Source organism: Rana temporaria, chromosome 5 (genome assembly GCF_905171775.1).
Source record: "Rana temporaria chromosome 5, aRanTem1.1, whole genome shotgun sequence".
Taxonomy (NCBI): Eukaryota; Metazoa; Chordata; class Amphibia; order Anura; family Ranidae; genus Rana; species Rana temporaria.
In genome coordinates, this window is record NC_053493.1 from 225,708,108 (window position 1) to 225,724,160 (window position 16,053).

A 16,053-nucleotide genomic window follows, 5' to 3' on the forward strand; every position below is an offset into this window, starting at 1 on the left:
TCAATACCCATCTATCCATATCCCATACTCATATTTTTCTCCTGCCTCTAAACATTGAGCTTAAAATATGCCTCTAATCATCCTAATGTGCATGGACACCAGGGGCGGATCCAGAGTCTAGTCTCGGGAGGGGCACTGCCAGAAAATAAGGTGTACCTATTTCATGCAAAAGCCAGCGTAGGCACGCAAGCTGATTGGCCAGAGGGGAAGCCAATGAGCGGGTTCGGCGTAAATGATGTCCACCGGCTACACGCAATCACTCCCCACAGAGATAGAACAGCGGTTTGCCAATGTAAACAAGGCATACACCCATTCTGTCAGAGATGAACAGAGTGATCTTGTGTCCCTGCTAACCAGGAACACGGATCACTCTGTTCATCTAGTGAATCCATCCCCCACACAGTTAGAAAGCACCCCTAGGGACACAGTTAACCCTTTGATCATCCCTGATGTTAACCCCTTCACAACAAGTGTCATTAGTACAGTGACAGTACATATTTTTAGCACTGATCACTGTATTAGTGTCACTGGTTTTCAAAAAGTGTCAGTTAGGTGTCCGATCTGTCTGCTGCAATGTTGCAGTCCCACTAAAAATCGCTGATCACCGACATTACTAGTAAAAAATAAATAAATACAAAAATATGCCATAAATCTATCCCCTATTTTGTAGATGTGATAACTTTTGTGCAAATTAATCAATATACGCTTATTGGGATTTTTTTTACCAAATATATTTAGTAGACTACAAATTGGCCTGAATTGATGAAGACATTTTTTTATAGAAGAAACTAAAAAATATTGAATTGTTCATCAAAATGTACAGTCTTTTTTTGTTTATATTGCAAAAGAGGTGATCAAATACCACCAAAAGAAAGCTCTATTTGTGGGGAAAAAAAGAACATACATTTTACTTGGGTACAGCGTCGCACAACTACGCAATCTGTTAAGCCCTGTACACACGATCGGATATCTGATGGAATCAAATCCGATGGATTTTTTCATCGGATATCTGATGAAGCTGACTTTAATCAGTCTTACCTCCACACCATCGGTTAAAAATATGATCGTGTCCAACGCGGTGACGTAAAACACTACGACGTGCTGAGAAATATGAAGTTCAATGCTTCTAAGCATGCGTCGACTTGATTCTGAGCATGCATGGATTTTTGACCGATGGATTTCCCCACAGACGAACGTTTTTTTCTATCGTTTTTTAACCATAAGAAACATTTAAAACAGGTTCTATTTATTTTTCACCAATGGATAAAAAAAAACGATGGGGCCCACACATGATTGGTTCATCCATTTTTCATAAATAATGGCACACATGTATTTTATGATTTTACACATTCAATAATTATTTTGTACTCACTTTTATTAAAATATTTTGGTGCTCTAGTCGGGGGAGGGGCTCCCATGCAGGATCAATGGAGATGAGCGGGATCCTGTATTTCACACTGTCTGCAGGCAGCATCGCACAGTGACACACAGTCACTGCTTCACCCTGTGTTCACACTGCGCCGCAGTGAAGATGGAGGGAGGAGGTGGGTAGAGCCAACATTCTCACTCAGCTCAGGGGCAGAGAGGGAAGAAGGCTCCACTCTGAATGCTGGGGCTCTCCTCAGCAGCAGCTATCACATGACTGACGTCACTGGTTGCTAGATACCAGGTGGCACAGGCGCTAGCGACCAGTGCAGGGAACACTAGAGGCCAAGCCAGTGGCGTGACCACACCCATTTCCTCCCTTCATCTTCTCCAGGATCCAGCGTGGCATAATGACAATGAAATCTCTCTCTCTCTCTCTGCGCCACTGACAGTGTTGCCAAGGTCAGTATTTTTACTGGCAGTCAGTAAAAAAACAAACACTTTTTCTCCTGCCAGTAAATGCCAGTGACAGGAAAAGGTTGCCAGTAAAACATTATGACTGTAACGCTCAACTTGGAACTGTGCATGCACAGTTCTGGTTCAGAGCTGGCAGAGACTATCCAAGTGCTTGCTACAATGTGTTTAAGTGGCGCCAGGGGGCGGTCTGGTGAAGGTGGTACCTGAGCATGTTGTGTGATGTCATGATGCAAAGGAGACTAGCGGAGCAGCCAGAGACTTGTGTGCGGGTCTGCGGGAAGGAAGCAAGGCAAGCTAGGAGCGGGACTGTCAGTGTTGTTTGGAGTGAACTAAAGGGACCACCTGGCATGTAGAGAAACTGTGACTCAGGAGGGCACATGTCGTGTCGGTGATCTGTGCTGCTGCACTCTGCTGTCAGAGCCACTATGAGAGCCAATTTCATGTGTGTGTGCCCATTATAATCTCTTGCCCCCATGAGTCCTGTCCCTGAGCTACTTACTTACTATATCAAAAATAAAATAGGAAATATGTTGTTTACCTTAATATCTACCTTAACCACTTCCTGACGGCCGTACGACTATATACGGCCGCAGTGTGGTTCTAAATCTTCGGGAAGCCATCTTTATACGGCCTCTGCTCCTCCGGGTCACTGGCGCGCGCCCGCCGCATCACTGAGATGCCAATGCGCATGCCTGGCGGCTGCGATGTCTGCCAGGCACCCACGATCGGCGGTTACAGAGACAAGGACCCTTGTCAGGGAGAGAGGAGACCGATCTGTGTCCCTTGTACATAGGGACACAGATCGTCACCTCCCCCAGTCAGTCCCCTTCCCTCACAGTTAGAAACACTATGCAGGGTACACATTTAACCCCTCCCTAACCCCCTAGTGTTAACCCCTTCAATGTCAGTCACATTTATACAGTAATTAGTGCATATTTTTAGCATATTTTTAGCCAAAAATGTGTCAAAAGTGTCCGATGTGTCCGCCATAATGTCACAGTTCCAATAAAAATCCCAGATCGCCGCCATTACTAGTAAAAAAAAAAAAAATTAAAAATAATTCTGTCCCCTATTTTGTAGACGCTATAACTTTTGCGCAAACCAGTCGCTTATTGCGATTTTTTTACCAAAAATATTTGGGGTTTGTGGAATTCCAGCTGGGTTTGCAGATTTTCCAGTGAAACAAATGTTTTTTGGTTTGCTTATCCCAAATTTAATACCTGGGATCATATTTTGACATCGGCACTAAGTATAGTGAAAACATAGTGAAAACATTTAACTGTCCAAATATCACTGCAAGTTATTTAAAGTTATTTAAGCTTTTAAATGATATTTTACTGACTATCTGCAGAGTACACTTGTTTACTTCCTGTACATTACAAATATGCAGTGTTTTTTTTATTTATTTTTCAGCAGGAGAATTAAGAAGGGCTGGAATAAAAATACACTATGTTGTTCATATTAAAATTTTAAGAGACTGAAACCTTGTGTACCATCCTATATTAACAAGCCATTTTTATTGTTGCCAATAAAAGTGTTTGGATGATGGATCTTTACTTGTTTGTGGAGAGCTATATTTATTCATTTCATGAATTTTTAGGAATAACAAAGTTATGTTTATTTTATATGTAGACCAAAATTAAATTAATTTTTTGGTTTTAGATTTTATATCCCAAATATTATTATATGAATATACAGTATGTCTGTAATAAAAAAAAAATATTTGACTGTTAATGTCATTGTCAAAGAGTTTCTCAATATCAACTACAGTTAGGATGACGATCACAGTTTTAACTTGCACTCATACATACAGTATACAATTTGTGTCTGTCAAATTCTCTGTTCTTTACAGCTACTAATGATAAAAATTTGTGTAGGTAATAGATTACAACACATTCCAAATATATCCAGAGCACTCAGCTGAACTGGAAAATGTCAATTATTGTATAATGTCCATTCCATGCTGTACTCTATTGTGAGTCCAACCCAGGGGCACAGGATGTTCTATTAGCATGAGATATAAGTTTCCATGTGTAAGCCTATGCAGAAAAAAAATATTCAGCATTTGGGCCATTATCTAACAAATGACTGTTGCTTAGTTATGCATAGCCATCCTTAAACTATCTTTCTGGGTTAGTAACTTTACTTTTGGCAGCAATGATGAAATGAAAAGACATTTGGAATTTATTTGAGCTATATAATAGAGTCTGGTTACTGGATGTGTTTTTTTTATAGTCTATGGGGGTTATTTACGAAAAGCAAATCCACTTTGCACTACAAGTGAAAACTATAAGTGCAAAGTTCACTTGAAATTGCACTGAAACTTGGAACTGCAGTCACTGTAGATATGAGGGGAAGATCTGAAATGAGGGTAAGCTCTGCTGATTTTATCATCCAATCACGTGCAAGCTAAAATGCTGTTTTTTATCTTCCTTGCATTTCCCCCCTCAGATCTACAGCGACTGCACTTTCAAGTGCACTTTCAGTGCAATTGTAGTGCAAAGTGGATTTGCCTTTCGTAAATAACTCCCCATGTATTTGTTTTTTAGTATACTTAGTAATATGTTACTTATCACTTAGAATTTAAAAAAATATATATATAAAAATTATAAAGATACCCAGTTTATATTTTAAATCTTTCCATTATGAACTTATCAACATTAATTTTTATATCTACAAGGTAGCACCTACTTAGAGGAAAGATAAAAGTTGCAACTGCAAAAAAAACTATTCTACAGTATAGTGTATTGCACGTAATGACAACCCAATATATCATTCAAAACCCAATGTTACAAACAATCTATTATCCTCTGATGATTTATATCCTTACTTTTAAAATGCAACAACAGTTTTTGAACTCTGTTCTGTAATTCTTTACATTATAAATAGAGGATTTAATGTTAAACCTTTAGCCGTCGTGATGTAGTTAAATGTCACTCATATTCTTTCTCTAGCTCACACCAAAATATTTTGATAATTTATAAAATGGTTAATTACTCCAATAAAAAGATTACCTCCATTACTCAATATCTCATGTAAACTTTTTCACCAGACAGAAAAGTAAATTCCCCATCAGCAACACAGACATATAGCCAGATTCAGAGAGAGTTACGCCGGCGTATCAGTAGATACGCCGGCGTAACTCGGAATCTGCGCTGTCGTAAGTTTAAGTGTATGCTCAAACTGAGATACACTTAAACCTAGCAAAGATACGACAGCCTGCACCGTCGTATCTTAGGGTGCAATTTTTCAGCTGGCCGCTAGGTGGCGCTTCCATTGAGTTCGGCGTAGAATATGTAAATGCCTAGATACACCGATTCACGAACGTACGTGCGTCCGTCGCAGTAAAGATACGCCATTTACGTAAGGCGATTCCTGGCGTAAAGTTAGTCGAACAAATAGCTGGCCTAGTCAATGTTAAGTATGACCGTCATTCCCGTGTCGAAATTTGAAAATTTTACGTCGTTTGCGTAAGTCGTCCGTGAATGGGGATGGACGTAATTTACGTTCACGTCAAAACCAATACGTCCTTGCGGCGTACTTTGGAGCAATGCACACTGGGATATGTACACGGACGGCGCATGCGCCGTTCGTAAAAAACGTCAATCACGTCGGGTCACCAAACATTGACATAAAACACACCCCCATCCTCATTTGAATTAGGCGCGCTTACGCCGGCCCCATTTATGCTACGCCGCCGTAAGGAGGCAAGTGCTTTGTGAATACAGTACTTGCCTCTACTTGCCAATACGATACGCTACGCAGCCTTAAAGATGTGACGACCGACTTGAATCTGGCTAATAGAGTAAATAAAAAGGCTTACCTTGCCTCATAGGTGTAAACGAAGATCTCATGTCTGGACTTATGAACACCAATTTTCTAAAATGCCTGTCTGTTCTAAATGTAAAAAAAGAGTGGGAGATATACCGATGCTAAACAGAATGTATATGTGTCAAATATATACAATAATGCCTCATTTACAACATTTTGTAGAGCAGTGTTTCTAAACATCTCTTGGTTATGTTAAAGTGGTTGTAAACTTGTTTTTATACGTTTTACCTACAGGTAAGCCTATAATAAGGCTTACCTGTAGGTATAAAGAAAATCTCCTAAACCTATACGGTTTAGGAGATATTCCCCCCGCAATGCGCTGCTGATTGCAGTGGCGCATGCGCAGCAGGGATCCTCGGCTAAAGGACCGGCAGCCGCCGGACCTTGCCGAATTGAAATCTTGACGTCATCGCCGCTCCAGCCAATCACAGCGCTGGAGTGGCGATACCCGGAAGACACGCCGAGTCACCTCGTTTTGAGGTAAGTATTTCATAATGAGCTAATATGCGGTGCATACTAGCTCATTATGGCTTTTACTTTTCAGGTGAACAAAAAAAAAAAAATTTTTTGCGGGTTTACAAACGCTTTAAGCAGTCATTCTTAGCATGGCACCATATTTTGAAGAGTCTTTCAAAAACAGCAATTGTGCCTGTTCTCTTACCTTATTACGGATCTAACCATAATTATTAAAAGCAAAACACACTGCAATATAGTATTAAACGGGAATTTCGGGAAGTTATATTCTACATCCCTTTATGAAGTATAAAGTAAGCATAATGTGCAATTTTGTTCAGTAACAACCATCAATAAAACCTCAAAGTTGTGTAATAAAAAGCCAGAGGGCTGTCAGGGGATCAAACGCAAATGACTGCCTATTGTTACATAACTAAGAGAATATGTAGCACTAGGGTGCTTGGTTATACAATTTTAGCGGTAGAAGACTCATTAAAGGAGTTGAAAAAGAAAAAAAAAATTTGCCTAAAATTAATGTCTGCAAGGTAGACAGACAAAATAGTGTAACAATTCTGTTAAAAAACGAGTAAATACCTATTAAATTCCTTCATCTATTTCTGTTCTCTCATTCACTTCCTGGTTTGCGGCGCTCGTTCATGTCAGAACTACATTTCCCAGTATGCATTGTGGCACGCCCAGTAATTCACACCTCCTTGAAGTCTCTAACACGTAGAGAGCGTCCTGCCACACAGATGTAGTTCCCAGGAGGGGGCGAGCACGTCACTGACCACCACAGTAAAGCCTCCCTTCACGGTGAGTAACAATCACACAAGCAGGAAATGAACAGAACAGAGAAGAAATAGAGCAACTTCTGAGCAAAAACGAACAATGAGGAAATTAAAAGAGGAATGTCTGCAGGTAAAGGAAGCTTATTATGATTTTTTTTCCCTTTACAACCCCTTTAAACCAGTTAACCTCTTACAAAATAGAACAGTCCAATACATAAGTCATTAACACAGTAGAAAGAGGATAAATGTAATCTTATTGTAGATGTTAGACATGCATACACACTTCGCTAGTTATTTTTTATTCCAAGTTAACTGTTATTTTATACATTGTGGGCATGCATATTGATAGTAGTTGTCCATGTAAACAAGTAACTGTCTTGAGTAGGTTATATATGCAACTAGCAATTTGAGTATTATCAGTTTTTAAACCTTATTGCATATTGTATTCCTAGTATACTAGTGATAATATACAGCATTCTTATATATTCTGTCATCAGAATAGCAAGACCCCATCTAAAAATGCAAAATACAACACAAGTTACACTTCACAGAAACAATAAACATGTGCTAATAATTCACCATGAACCATAAAGAGAATTGTAAGACCAAGGGTCAGGGCAGACAGTAATCAGTAGTGACTTCCATAATCAAGCAAACGTTCAGGACAGGTGGCAATCGATAGTGTATCTATTATCCAGACAAAATTAGTAGTAGGGACATCCAGGAGCAATGCAAGACACAAGGTACATTACCCAGGAAGCTAACTCACAAGTCCAGAGCTGTGGCAAGCAGGCAGACCTGACCCCCTGCCTTTCAATGAGGACTCCACCTTAGGGGAGTGCCTTCATGACCAATGGGAGTAGAGAAAGCATTTCCAGCAGTGCCTGTTCCTCAACAACCAATATTCTGCAGGAAGAGAGAGAGTTTGAGTGATGGTGGCTGCAGGTTGAAAGCGTGCAGGGAGAGAGACAGTAAGAGCAGAAGGGAGATTATGTCTGAGGCCTCGTACACACGACAGAGTTTCTCTGCAGAATTCAGCGAGAAACTCGGTCAGAGCCGGATTCTGCCGAGAAACTCTGTCGTGTGTACACTTTCGGAGCCGCCGAGGAACTCGTCGAGAAAATAGAGAACATGTTCTCTATTTTCTCGTTGTTCTATGGGAGAACTCGGCCCGCCGAGCTCCTCGGCGGCTTCAGGGCTGAACTCGCCGAGGAACTCAACATGTTTGGCACGTCGAGTTCCTCGGCCGTGTGTACGAGGCCTGAGACATTTAAAAAATATGTAATGGTCAAATAAACATTCTGCTTATTCAATGTGTATATTGACAGACTCCTACAGGCATCCTATTATATGTTATGCCTCGTACACACAATTGGTTTTCCAGACGGGAAAACTGCCATGTTTGCTTTTGGTCAGGAAAACCGTCCGTGTGTATGCTCCATAGCAGTTTTCTGAACAGGAAAACTGCGAGCAAAAAAATGAGAACTTGTTCTCTCTTTTTCCGCCGCAATTCTCAGCGTTTTTTTGCTCTGCACTTTTCCTATGGGATACACTGCAGTGGAGCATACACACATCCGGTTTTCCCGACCAAAGCTGTCATGGCAGTTTTCCTATCGGGAAAACCGGCTGTGTGTACACAGGGAAAAGCAACCGAGCAGGTTCTCGGTTTTCCCCTCGGTTTTCCCGGCGGACATTTGACCGCCGGGAAAACCAATCGTGTGTACGAGGCATAAGTCTAGTATGTACGAGCAAATTTCTTTTACTTTTTACATTTTTCTCAACACCTTATGTATTAAGTTTATGGTTAATAGATACAACTGGTTATTGAAGCTTTTTTTTTTCTATAAAAATATTATTCTCAAAGTATCCCATTCATTTGTGCACCTATTTCTAGATTGAGTCTGATTCGCTTTGCTTTTCCATACTTCAGTTTCCGTTTATTATTTTAGATGGCTCTGTATTGGGTTCAAGGGAAATTGTTTACTAGAGACAGTAACCAATTTAACTGATAATTAGTCACAGAAAACAACAACATCAGTATCCTGCACATTTTTGGAGTGACATTTATTATATCAGTAAATATTATTTTTGCATTTGTCACACATACTGTACAATATTTTTTAGGACTGTTTTGTTTTTTTGTATTATGCCCCCCATCTGCTGCCTTCTTTTCAAATCATTATCATTTCAAAGTACAGTACATTGAATATCCCTTACATGGAGGAGGTTTGCTTGACTTATTCATGCATTTTGATTGAGCCATTCATTTAAATTGTGACTATGCAGCTTTGTGGGTTCTTTCTGTATTGGATGTTTGACTGGGGTTATAATATTGCCTCAACCTATACCAAACACAGTAATTTTGCTAATAAATAAGTATCTATGAAAACCCAGGGGCAGATCCACAAAAGGATTACGCTGGCGTATCTATTGATACGCGGGCGTAATTTTAAATTTCCTGCGTCGTATCTTTGTTTTGTATCCACAAAACAAGATACAACGGCATCTGGGATCGATCCGACAGGCATACGTCTTAGTACGCCATCGGATCTTAACCCCTTTAGCGGTAAACCCGAGCGTGACTCGGGGTTGGTTTTCAATGTTAGGATCGGTATCCCCGAGTCACGCTCGGGGTGGACGTGCAGAGTGTGCAGCGGCGCGGCTTACCTTCTCGCTGGATCCACAGGCAAGTTACTTACCTTGGATGGATCCAGCGATGCCACCCCGCTGTGTGAGCGAGCGGGTCCTCCTCGCTCGATTCACAGTCTCCCCGTGTGCCGCCGATCTCCGTTCCCTGCGACGTTACAACGCACGGGGGCGGAGAACGGCGCCAAATTCAAAAAAGTAAACAAACACAATACATACAGTATAATGTAATCTTATAGATTACAGTACTGTATGTAAAAAATACACACCCCCTTGTCCCTAGTGGTCTGCCCAGTGCCCTGCATGTTCTTTTATATAATAAAAACTGTTCTTTCTGCCTGGAAACTGGCAAAAATGGTTTTAGATCAGCTAGAAAACAGCGATAATAAATTATAATCACTTGCAGAAATGTGCGATAGCGATTTGTGGGGAAATTCGTCATAAAAAAATAATAATAATGACAGCGACAATTCTGCAACTGAGCAAATTTCAGTGATTTTGAGTTGATTACATTATTATATAATTTTTATTATAATTATATTATTATTTGTTATAATTATTTATAATTATTTATTATATTATAATTTATAATTTTGTTTTTTTTAAAAAATGCCATACCCGGGATGCCTACAAGATTCTTGTTTGGTCAGATTTAAGTGAGTTATTCCTAAAAATTACAGGCCTACAGTACAAATAACCAAATTTCCTTGCAAAATAATTGTACTGCTTTTGGTACGTAATTCCAGACAGAATCATACCGCCAGGGAGGTTAAATGCAATTTTTCGGCGGCCACTAGGTGGCGTTTCCGCGTAGAGTATGCAAATTAGCTATTTCCGACGATCCACGAACGTACGAGCGGCCGTCGCATTTTTTACGTCGTTTCCGTTAGTTTTTTTCCGGCGTATAGTTAAAGCTGCTATATGGTGGTGTGCTCAATGTTAAGTATGGCCGTCGTTCCCGCGTCTAATTTTAAATTTTTTGCGTTGTTTGCGTAAGTCGTTCGTGAATAGGAATGTGACGTCATTTACTTTCACGTCTAATCCAATGACGTCCTTGCGGCGTACTTTGTCGCAATGCACCCTGGGATATTTTAAGGACGGCGCATGCGTCGTTCAAAAAAAACGTTGTTTACGTCGGGTCACAACGTATTTGCATAGAACACGCCCCCATCACTCCCATTTGAAATTGCACGCCCTTACGCCGCAATAGATACAATAAGCCGCCGTAACTTACCGCGTGGATTCTTTGAGGATTCACAAGAAGAAAAAGTAAGTTACAGCGGCGTAGTGTATCTTAGATACGCTACGCCTGCCTAAAGATAGGCAGATCTTTGTGGATCTGCCCCCCAGTCTTAATTTACTTTTTATGTGCAGCATGACCTGTTTATTTATATATTTTTTTTAAATAAACAATACATTGCTTGGTTGTCTCTTTTTATTTGTCCCTGGATTTGTTTCTAACCCACAAGAACACCTAACAACATTCTTCACCTAACAACATTCTTCACCTAACAACATTCTTCACCTAACAACATTCTTCATTCTTGTTATTTATTTGGAGAATAAATTTGTTAACAACATCAACATTCTGGTGCAAAGTAGAATTATTTTGTCGTTTTTTACAATATTCTTTTGACATCTGGAGACAAGGAATAGGATACATGATCTCTCAATCAAAACTCTGTATTCTGGATAAGATTCATCAATAAGTAACAAATAAAACATAATTATAAGCATACCAAACTCCAAACCGGAGCTCATCGGCTCGACTAGAAAAACAACGATCTGCCCATTTCTGATTCTGTTCCAGCATACTTTTTAAGAATATTGCGGTGCACAATGACAACGTTTGTTTTGGGCTCTTCAAAACCCTGTTTACCTAAGCATAACCTCTACCCTCTAAAAATTAAAGGTGGCCTTGGTTTTCCTAATGTATCCACCTATTACCACACAGCTCATTTGGCACAAATACCTAAATACCATGCAACCAATGAAATTACTTCTCTGGGTAGCTCTGGAATCTATAGATTGTGATCCATTATCTAGATCCAATCACTTATGGTTGCAATCCTCTCACTAATCTAGTTATTAAACATTCTCTTTCCATTTGGGACAGATTTAAACCATTAAATGACCTTCAACCTTTGCATATTCCACTCCTTTTGTTTCTTAAAAGTCCTCTTTTTAATCCTTCCTGGACTTTTCCTTGATCTTTTAAAGCATAAATCACCTCAAAAATGACCGACTACATCATCTGATATCCTTTACTTCCCAGACGTATGTAAAAGTCATGGACTCCCAAATTCAGAACTTTTACGGTATTTACAGATTTAAAAAAAACACTTTATGCCATATATTCAAGGATGACTCATGCCGCGTACACACCATCACTTTATGTGATGAAAAAAAACGACACTTTCTGTGAAGTAAAAAATGACGTTTTTGAAACTTCAATTTTCAAAGACGAAGTTGCCTACACACCATCGTTTTTTCCCAATGTTCTAGCAAAGCGAGGTTACGTTCCACCACATTTTACCATTGAAGCTTGCTTCATAAGTAGCTTCTGGGCATGCGTGGATGAAAAAACGTCTTAGAAAACAACGTTTTTTGCTACACACGGTCAATTTCTGTGAAGTAAAAAGTGCACTTTTGAAAAACGACACATAAAATTGAAGCATGCTTCAATTTTTTTTGGTCGTTTTTTACAAGACATAAAACGACGTTTTCCCCCACACACGGTCAATTAAAGTGACGTTTTTAAAAACGTCATTTTTTTTCATCAGATAAAGTGATGGTGTGTACGCGGCATCACACTTGAAAAATTGCCATGCTTTGAAAATATATGCAAACATGACCCCCACGCAAAAGGACTTATTTCTTCTCTCTATGCCCAACTCATTACTAAACCTAATTCTGGTCCGTCCTATGTAGCTAAGTGGGAGTCTTTAACTCTAACTTTCACTGGAAACAGCCGAATGAGATGAGATTTGGAACAATGCAAAATCCAAAATATAGTTGGATTAGAGACCAATTATAAAGTGCTCACATGCTGGTACTTGGTTTCTGCCAGGATTGCAAAATGTGCCCCAATTACTTCTTATCCTGCTTTCATGCCTGTACTGATCTTGGTTCTTACTTTCATACCTGGTGGAACTGTCCAGTAGTCAAAAGATTTTGGAAATATATATTTCTTATGATTTCAAAATCATTTGCAGTGTCTTTCTCTCCTGATCCTTTGATAGTGCTTTTATACAATTCTTTCCTGTAGTCAGTTCAAGCTCTTACAACAGGTCACAACAGTCGCTAAACAAACTATTGCTAAAGCCTGGAAATCTCCAACCCTGGTATTAACTGAAACCAAACATAGAATCAATCATGCCAAAATAAAAGCTATAACTAAAGACATAGGGCCAGATTCACAAAAGAGATACGACGGTGTATCTCCTGATACGCCGTCGTATCTCTGTGATCCGCCCATCCTAACTATGCGGCTGATTCATAAAATCAGTTCCTGCATAGATAGCCCTAAGATCCGACAGGTGTAATTGACTTACACTGTCGGATCTTAGGATGCAATTCTATGCCGGCCGCTAGGTGGCGAGGCCATTGCGGTCGGCGTAGAATATGCAAATGACTAGTTACGGTGATCCACGAAACGTCCGCGTTACCCGTCGCTCTAACTTTACGTTGTTTCCGTCGAGATATGCGTCGTAAAATTAGGGCTGCCCTCTAGGTCGACTAACCAATGTTAAATATTGGCGTCGTCCCCGCGTTGAAATTTAAAAAATCACATTGTTTGCGTAAGTCGTCCGTGAATGGCGCAGGAACCTATTTACGTTAACTTCTAAACAAATGACGTCCGTACGACGTCATTTAGCGCAATGCATGTCGGGTAATTTTCCCGACGGGGCATGCGCAGTACGTTCGGCGTGGGAACGCGCCTAATTTAAATGGTGCCCGCCCCATTTGAATTAGACGGGCTTGCGCCGAGCGGATTTACGTTACACCGCCACAAGTTTACAGGTAAGAGCTTTGTGAATCAGGCACTTACGCTGTAAACCTGCGGTGGTGTAACGTAAATGGGATACGTTACGCTGCCGTGGAGCAACGTAAATATATCTGAATCTGGCCCAAAATATGTAACTTTAAGAAAATATGTCTCCCTTGGGTGAATAACTATTTGCCTTCCAATTTTGACGAATCCTTGTTGATGCCTTGGTAATTTTTACCCACATTCACATTCTCTCTATGAACATCATATGACTAGTACACATTGCCCCGGGCATCCCTCCTCTCGCTCTTCTTTTTATTTTCCTTTTCTTCCCTTTCTATCTTCCTCTCTATTATACTTTTCTTTTCTTCAGGTTCAAGCAGCAGTACCTTTAATTACTCTTTTTGGTTTTACAACATTATTGACATAAGCTCCTGCATGTTTCATAATAGCGCTAATCTCTTAACACTCTTTTTTGGTGAATATTCTTGATAATCGCAGCTTACTATTAGCCTGAGGCTTCATTAGATTTTTATTGTTCATGTTTGATTTTAGCCTCTCTTGAATAATATAGAGAATTGTCTTTGAGTTACTAATCCTATAATTGGGTTATGAGATCTATATCATTTTCAGTTATTTTACGGAACTATAATCCTGTTGTACCCTGACATGTTATTTTCCTGTAAAATTGTCTTAGGCCCCATACACACGATATAATCCATCCGCGGATAAATCCCAGCGAATGGGTTTCAGCGGATAGATCCTATGGTGTGTACACTCCAGCGGATCTGTTTCCGTGGATATTTCTCCGTCGACTCGCTTTTCAGCAGATCGAATATTTGCTGACATGCTAAACAAATCTATCCGCTGCGAATCTATCCGACGGACAGATCCGTTGGTTAGTACACAATATCTGCAGATAAGAACCCCGCGCATGCTCAGACAAAATAAGGGGATGGGAGCACTCGTTCAGGTAAAACTCTTGTTTGTTTGTGATATGGCACATTCATCCTTTTAAATATCTAGTGTGTCGTTTATTGCCTCTTGTTTTTTCGGCGTTCTCTTGCTAGAATAAACCCGTTCTCTTGCTGATGCTATCTATCCAGATGTTGGAACTTTCTTTTTGTCCTCCACATGTCTATGTTTCTTTTTTTGTTTTTAATTTAATGTTGTTTCTTTTTTTTCCTTTTTTTTTTTTTGTGCAATTTATGTCACCATTGTTTTTTCTTGCATTTTTTTTTCTTTTTTTTTTGGTGCAAGTTATGTCACCATTGTTTTTTCTTGCATTTTTTTTGGTATTTTTTTGTTGTGCAATTTATGTCACCATTGTTTTTTCTTGCACATTTTTTTTTGTGCAAATTATGTCACCATTGTTTTTTCTTGCACATTTTTTTTTTTTTTTTTTTTGTGCAATTTATGTCACCATTGTTTTTTCTTGCACTTTTTTTTTTTTTGCAATTTATGTCACCATTGTTTTTTCTTGCACATTTTTTTTTTTTGGTGCAATTTATGTCACCATTGTTTTTTCTTGCACATTTTTTTTATTTTATTTTTTGTCAAGTTATGTCACCATTTTATTTTGGCGTGTGTTTTTCCTTTTATGTTTTCCCAAGTTGGTACGCCAAATGTACCCCCCCCCCAAGGAGTTGGTGTCCTTTCTAAATGACACATATTATTTGCTAAAATGTTTCGTGCCTAATCACCACAGTATTAAAACACAATAGACAAGGTATTTCAGTAAATCAAATAACCATTTATTTTGGCCATAAACAAAAATAAATTACCTAGAACGGCAGCACTTGATGAGATAGCAACATACATGCAGACTTGTGTTCCAGACTGCACAGGCAACATAGTCAAGGAGAAAATGGCAAACCTTGAGGACCACATACCGAGAACTAAAAAGAACAACCACAAAAACAAAAACCAGGAGCAGCAGCAAGTGAGCCAATGGAGCCCAGGCTGTGGTAGTCCAAAAAGACCAAAGTTTTTGGGGGATCAAATGGAAGGCCGGGAATAATCTTCTCCTGTTCCTTGTAACCCTCCTTGCAGCCTGCATTGCAGCAGATCTTCCACGGACCCGTCCACGGCCCCTTGCAGGTGGGGATGATGTGGCAGCAGGAGGAGTTAGCAGGTGTTGGGCAGGATGGGCCGGGTCACTCAGCTCAGTGTCATTGGTCAGCCAGCCCTGGTGCATCCATAAAAGGACCTGGTTAAACAGGTCCTTGGCATGCCTCTGATTGGCCTCCCCCGCTTGTGACATTTTGTGTGCCACATAGGCACTGTAGGCCTCAGTGGGGTTGAGGGGGGCCCTCATTAAGGCGCTAGCCTCCCGTATCATCTCGAGGCTCTCATCCTCCACTTGCCTCCTGCGCCTCATTAGGCCTGCTTGCCTGACCCGGGGGGGAGGGACTTGCCTGGTGGTGCTGACCCTGGGCCTGGGGCCCTGCTGACTGGTGCTGGGCCTGGCCTCCTCCTCCTGGCTGCCACTGACCCCTTCCT